This window comes from Corvus kubaryi, unplaced genomic scaffold (assembly GCF_017639235.1).
Source record: "Corvus kubaryi isolate FWS band 111438036 unplaced genomic scaffold, C.kubaryi_AGA036_p1.0 40233, whole genome shotgun sequence".
NCBI classification, from domain to species: domain Eukaryota; kingdom Metazoa; phylum Chordata; class Aves; order Passeriformes; family Corvidae; genus Corvus; species Corvus kubaryi.
The window spans coordinates 1-6,934 of NW_024581226.1; the positions used below are offsets into that span (position 1 = coordinate 1).

A 6,934-nucleotide genomic window follows, 5' to 3' on the forward strand; every position below is an offset into this window, starting at 1 on the left:
CCCCTGCCCGTTACCCACCCGGTGATGCCCGGCCATGCTGGGGGGGGGACACAACATATCACCTCACCCCCCCCGCAGCCCCCCTCCCCAAACCGGGGGGGCGGAGGGGGCAGCATCACTGGGGCGGGGGAGGGTCACACCGACCACCATCCTCTGCTGAGCTACCGGGAGGCGGGGGCGGAGGGGGGGCCACCGGACCGGGAGCCCCGGGGCCGGGCCGGCTCCGCCGCCGTTATATAACGCGGCTCCATGATGGGGGATGCGGCTGGGGGTGGCTGCGGTGCCGGTGCCGGTGCCGGTACCGGTACTGGCAGAACAGGCACCGCCACCGACCCCGGCATCGGCACCGACCCCGGCACCGGCTTTGTGTGGTAAAGGGTTTTCCCGAGCGGCTCTTACCTCCAGCCCTGTCTCCCGAAGCTCATGCCATGCCTTGTGCCCGTCTTCTTTCGGTTGCAGCAAAAAATCCCACCAGGCAGAAAACGGCGAATAATCCCCCCCAAAATCTCCGTTGGCAAAGGGGCCGGATCCCGCCCGGCCCCCGCCCCAACCCCGCGAAACAACAGGAAAAATAAGCGGGGAGTGGAGGGGGGGAATGGGGCCGGATCCGGATCCGGGGGGATGGAGAAGGGGGGTCCCTCCTGCCAGCCAGCCCAGGGAGCTGGGAGCACACGCACACGCGCGTTTGCACACACGCACACGCGTGTCACCAGCGGAGCCTGTTAAAGGGACACGGTCACCGGCAGCGATAATGGAGCGCGGTGGGAAGGCACCGGCATCGGCACCGGGAGAGGCGAGGTGAGGGTGCGGGACACGGGGAATGATGCGGGGGGGTACGGGCAGGGCTGGGCTGGCAGCTGGGTGTGCAGGGAGAGAGGGGTGGTGGGTGGGGGAATGCAGGGGTGGAAGGATGGGGGATGGAGGGGGGGATGGAAGGATGAGGGGGGATGGAGAGATGGAAGGATCGAGGGAGGGATGGAGAAATGGAGGGAAGAATGGAGAGATGCAGGGTGGGCTGGAGGGAGAAATGGAGGGATGGAAGGATGAATGGAGTGGTGGAGGGATGGAGGGAAGAATGGAGAGATGAGGATGGAGGGGTTGGAGAGGATGGAGGAATGAAGAAATGGAGGGAAGAATGGTGAGATGAAGGGATGGAGGGGTGGAGGAAGAAATGGAAGGATGGAAGGGTGGATGGAGGGATTGAGAGAGGGATGGAGGGATGGGGTGGACGGAGAAATGGAAGGAGGGAGGGTTGGAAGGCTGAACGGAGGGGTGGATGGAAGGCTGGATGGACAGATGGATGCTTGCTCTGGCTCTCTCCCCACCAGGGCATGGCAGGCTGGAGATCCTGGTGCAGATCCTGCTGCAGACCCTGCTCACCCCGGCAGCTGCCTCAGGCTCTGCTGACAGCCCCTGAGGCACAGCGGTGACACTCGACCCCGTGCCAGCACCCCGGGGTGCAGCAGGCACCCAGGACAGGCCGCTGTGCCTGCACGCTGGGGGGATTCACCTGCCCAAGCCACGCCTGGCACTGGGACCTGCTGGGGGTTGTCCCACTGCTGTCCCCCATTTCCCAGCACCGCCAGCTCAGCATCCACCCAGCACGCCCAGTTTGGACCCAGCTTCACCACTGCTCCCCAAAATGAAGGGAACTGCTCAGCTGCCACGTTTAACCCCATCCCCTCTGCCTTCCCCTGGCATGGCCCCATGTGAGCAGCAGGTCCAGCTCAGCTGCTTCGCCCAGCTGGCCCTGGGGAGGCTGAGGGAGCTGCCTGGATCCGGCGCCTCGCTCCTGCTTCCATTATTTATAAGGCAGGTTGGGTTTCGCACTGGCAGCCGGGAGGGGGTTTGGGGGAGGAGACTGTGCACACACTCACACTCACACTCGCACTCACACTCACACCCTGCCCAGTGGGTGACAAGTGCAGGAGAAGCTGCTGGAGGGGACAGTGACTGCAGGGATGTGTGGATCCTTGGCCCCATCCAGGTGCCACGTGTTTTCCCCATTGCCTGAGGTCCTTCCCCCCGCAGCTCCTTGTCCCCCCAGCAGTGCCCTGTCCCCCCCATGGTGCTTGGTCCCCAAGGAGGTGTTCCAGGGGAATTGCCACCCAGCAGCAGCCTGGGAGCAGGGGTAATGGCCTAGCTCTTGCGGACACACTCTGCACCCAGAGCAGGCCAGGTGCCACTGGGGCTGGCAGGCACTGGGAGGCAGTGGGGCCCTGGACAGTCCCTGTTGTCCTCTTGATCCTGGCACAGGCCCACTGTCACTAACCCCGGCTGCCTCCAGGCCTCAGAGTGGACAAGTTGTGATAGCCCCATGTCCTGGGGATATTTTCATGCCAAGAAGGCTGAAAACTCCTTCAACATGAGGAGTCCCTGGGCAAGGGGAGACTCCGTGTATGTATGTGTCCCTGGGGAAGGGGACACAGCTGGGGTGTCACTGGTCCAGGGGGTACCCACACCCTGGAGTGCCTGACATGGGGAACCGGTCACCCCACTTCACCCTGCAGCCACGGGTCACCATCACAAGCCTCTTGACCCCCCCCCCCCCCTTGATGGAGACTGTCCCTCCTGAGCGCCAGGAGGGTGATGGCCGATGTCCCCACAGTCCGGCCAGACCAGCGGCCGAGAGCCAAGTGGCATGGCTCCCGCAGCCCGCTGCTCCCCTCCCATCCCAGCGCCCCGCGGATGCTGGAGCTCACACCCAGACCGTCCCCGCGGCGACGGGACCCTGGGCCGAGCCTCCCCGGTGCAGCTGGAGCATCCCCGGTCCGGCCGGAGCAGCGGTGGCCGAGCTGGACCGCAGTGCGCCGGGCGGGGGGGGCCGTCGCCGCAGCAACCGCCGTCGCCTAGCGCCGCTGTCTCCCGGTAACCCGTCGCCTAGCAATGGGGGATTTTTCACAGCTCGGGATGAAGAGTTGAAAGTTATTTTTAGCCCGGGCTGCGAATCAATAGGCAGCTCCATTCGCCGCCCCGCAGGATGCACGCGTGGGGCCCGGCTGCGCGGCAGCAGTGGGGGGACCAGGGGGGAGCAGGGGGGAGCAGGCGGGGTCTGTCCAGCCTGGGGTCACCACGCTGACACAGCCCACGGGGACCCCCGGGGCTTGGCCCCTTTTGTGCTGACCCCAGGGTTCAGAGCTCTTCCCCACCAAGGATCGGATTCTCCTCTATGTTCCCCCCATCCAGGCCACGTGCAGGTGAGGGTGGGTGAGGACATGGGGACCCTCACACAGCCGTGGGGATGGTCACACTGCTGCAGTGACCATTAGTCCCTCTTCTCACTCTGGGGACCCTCATCTTATTGTGGGGACTCTCAGCCAGCCATGAGGGCTCCCTTCCAGCTGCTGGGAGCCTCATCCTTTCATGGGAACCTTCTCCCACTAGTGCGGACCTCCACCTTGCCATGGGGACCCCACCTTGCTGTGGGACTTCCACCTTGCCGTGTGGACCCCCTCCTTTCGATGTGGACCCCCTCCTTGCCATGTGGATCCCTGCTTCAACATGTGGACCCCATCTTTGCTTTGGGGACCCCCACCTTGCCATGGGGACCCTTGCCCTGCCTTGGGGACCCTCACCCATGGATCCCCTCCTGACAGGCTCCCTGAGCTCCCCAAGCCCTTCCAGGGCACATTCCCACTCTCAGGGACACCGGGCTGGGGGTCTGGATGAGAGGGGACACTGAGAGGGGACAGAACCCGCTGGGTGCCATGGAGAGGAGCTCGGGTTATCCCTGCATGTCCCCGGGGATGGGCTGGGAGCTGAGCTGAGGCTCCTGAGCTATTTTTTAAAGACAAGGTGGGTGCCTCCCACAGCCGCAGCTCCTTCGGGTGCTCGGCTGGGCGGGAGAGCTCCCCACGCAGCCTGGGGGATGGGGAGCTGGATGGGGACAGGCTGGGGACCTCCAGCCTCTGAGCAGCCCTCCAAGGTTCCAGCTCCTGGCCCAAATCCCCCTTTTGCCTTTCCCGAAGGGTTTTTGCCCCTGGGCACAGCCTAGCCTGGAGCATCACCCACCCACGGCATAGGGTGGAGGGTGCCCAGAGCCACCCCACAGGGACATTTTGTGGGCAGTGTGGATGCCCCAGGGACCTTCCAGAGACTCCAGGATGGAGGGGGGGAGGCCTGCCCAGGAAAGAAGAAACCTTGGAGTGACCCAGCAGGAAGAGATGGGATCATCAAAACCCAAAGGAAGCAGCCATGGTCCCTCCTGCCATGGAGCTGCTCCGTGAGTGGCAGATGGGTCTGGGGAAGAGCAGTCCTGGATGAGTCAGAGCAGATCTAGAGGGGACATGGAGATGGTCAGGGGTCTGGAAGAACCTCTCTTGTGAGGAAAGGCTGGGAGAGCTGGGGCCATCCAGCCTGAAGAAACCCTTCTGGCATCCTGGTGATACTTAAGGGATCTTGGAAGAGCGATGGAGAGAGGCTTTCACCAGGAACTGTAGAGACAGAAGAAGGGGGAAAAGTTTTCAGCTGGAAGAGGGTGCGTTTAAATTGGATAAAAGGAAGAAACGCGTTGTGGGGGAGGTGGTGAGGAGCTGGAGGAGCTGTGGGTGCCCCATGGGGCCGGAGCAGCCCGGCCCGGTGGGAGGTGTCCCTGCCCAGGGCAGGGGTGGCACCGGCTGCTCTTCGAAGGTCCCGTTGGAGGAGCCGAAGTTCTGCTTCTCTGCGGGACGTGGTTTTCCCCCGCCCCAGCCGAGCCCCCGGAGGTCCCCTCGCCCGGGGGTGGCGGTTCCCGGCCGCTGTGCCCGCGGTCACCAGAGGGCACTGCGAGCCCGAGCATCCCGGAGCGGCCCGAGGGGTCCGGGGCCAAGCGGGAGCCCGGAGCGGCTCCGGACCCGCAGCAGGGGCCGGCGGTTTCGGGGAGCTCCCGGGGGCGGCCGGGACTCGGACCCCCCCACTCCTTCCCAGTCCCTCGGGGACAACCCCCAGCGCCAGCCGGGGACAAGGAGGGGGTGGTCAGGGGACACAGCGAGGCTGGGGACACAGTCAGGGGACGGCCACCAGACCGAGCTCCCGGCACGGGTGGCTTCTCGGTGGGTGCCCAGAGGTGCTCAGCCCCATGGGCTGGTCCGGAGGGCTGAGACAATTGCGGGGTGCTGCGGGAGCTGTGCCCGGTCCCGGCTCAGCCCCAGCTCCGGGGGCTGCTCCGAAGGGGCTCCTGGACCCCCCGATGGCCATGCCCCGACTGCGGGGGTGCCCCATATCGTGTGGAGGGAGGGAAGCCAGGGTTGGTGGCCACGGTGGTTTGGTCCAGCTGGTGCCAAGGTTTCTCCAGTAACACGCAGTTAAGGTGGGTCGGGGGCTGTGGAGGGGGTCGGAGGTGCAGACTCCCGGGGTGCTGACATTAGGGCAGACACCGCCCTGTGCCTGCGGGGATGGTGGCACCATGTCCCACCTCCCTGCACCCTGCGGTGTCCCAAGAGAACATCCCCGGAGGGTGCTGAGCACCGCACTGGGCGGGGGATCGGCCTCGGTGCGGAGAGGTCCTGGCGTGGGGACACCAGTGCCTGGTGACACCCTTTCTCTGGTGCCACCTTGCCCCTGGGCACCCGGCCAAAGCCATCCGTGGGGTTCCTGGGTGGATTCCCTGCCCAGCTCCGAGCCCAGCCGGTTCCACTTCCCCGCGGTGTCACCGGGTCGGCCCTGGGACCGTTTCCCCCCTGTGCCGGGGTCACTGTGACCCTCCGGGGCACAGCCAGACCCTCGACCCAGCCACCCTCTGGCAAACCCCACATGGCAACTGCTGGGCTCAGCACGAGGGCCAGCGGGCAGAGAGCCGCCCACCTCCACCCGACCCCCCCCAGCCCCCGACACCCCGACATCCCCACCCGCTCCACCTTAACCCACAGCCCCTCCGGCCCCTCATTTTCCACGGATTCCAGCAGCATGACTTCTTTCAGCATCATTTCATGGCCGGAGGGCTGTGAATCCTCGTCTCCCCGCCTGCCTCCCCCCTCCCCTTCCCCCTTCCCCTCTTTCTTCCCACCATCCCAATTTACAATCCCTCATTTCCATTCCGCTCCACCCTCTGGCCGGGGACTTTGTTCCCGGCCTGTATCATCCCATCCCAATTGTTCCGTGTTTATTTCAAACATTTTGGCGGGCTGTCACTGGATGGAAACTTAATTAATGGTGGGGTCTGTAGTGGTGGCACAATAGCGGCTGGAAGGGAGGGGGTGGAAAGAAATCCCGAGGTTTGGAAGGGGGGAACTGGGGGTTCGGATGTGCCTGACCCCCGTGTCAGGCCCGGTGCCACGTGCCTGGGCTCCCCCTGGTTGGAAAAGTGTCTCCGTGAGGAGGGAGATGCTGCTGCTTGTGGTGGTGGGGGGGGGGGGGGTATGGGGAGGTTGGAGGAGTATGTAACTTTTGGGGTACACGTTTCTGGGGGGTGTAAACCAGGGGTGTGCATGGGTTGGGATGTATAGAGCTGGGGGATATGTGGGTTGGGGTGTGTGTGGGTTGGGGTGCACATAGATTGGGGTGTACAGAGCCTGGGGTGCAGAACTCGGGGTGCAGGTGACCCGTGGTGTGTGTAACTCAGGGCTGGGGTGTGTGTAACTCTTGGGGTACACGGCTCTGGGGAGGGGGTATACGTACACCAGGGCATAGATTGGGGTGTACCCAGCGTGGGGTGCCTGTAGCCTCACACATGGATAGCTTGGGTGTGTACATATCTGTATATGTACATAACTGTGGGTGTGCGTATCCTGGGGTGTACCTGGCCTGGGGTGTGTGCAGGTCTTGGGGTGCACAGTTCTGGGGGGTGCATAAACCAGAGAGGTGCAGTCTGGGGTGTTCATAGCCTGGCCTATGCCTGTAGCCTGGGGTTGTGCAAAGTTGGGCTGTACCTGGCCTGGAGTGTCTATAACCTGGGGTGTGCACAGTTGGGATGTCTATAGCCTGGGGTGTGCACAGTCGGGGTGTGCACAGTTGGGGT

At 64.3% G+C, this 6,934-nt stretch overlaps 1 long non-coding RNA gene across 1 annotated transcript; it reads left to right on the forward strand.

Moving 5' to 3' along the window:
* Window positions 1–635: 635 nt before the first annotated feature.
* Window positions 636–6,585, forward strand: LOC121672186. The gene is made up of 2 exons (XR_006018798.1): window positions 636–798; window positions 1,329–6,585. It is a non-coding gene; the product is annotated as an uncharacterized LOC121672186 (long non-coding RNA).
* The last annotated feature ends 349 nt before the right edge of the window (window positions 6,586–6,934 follow it).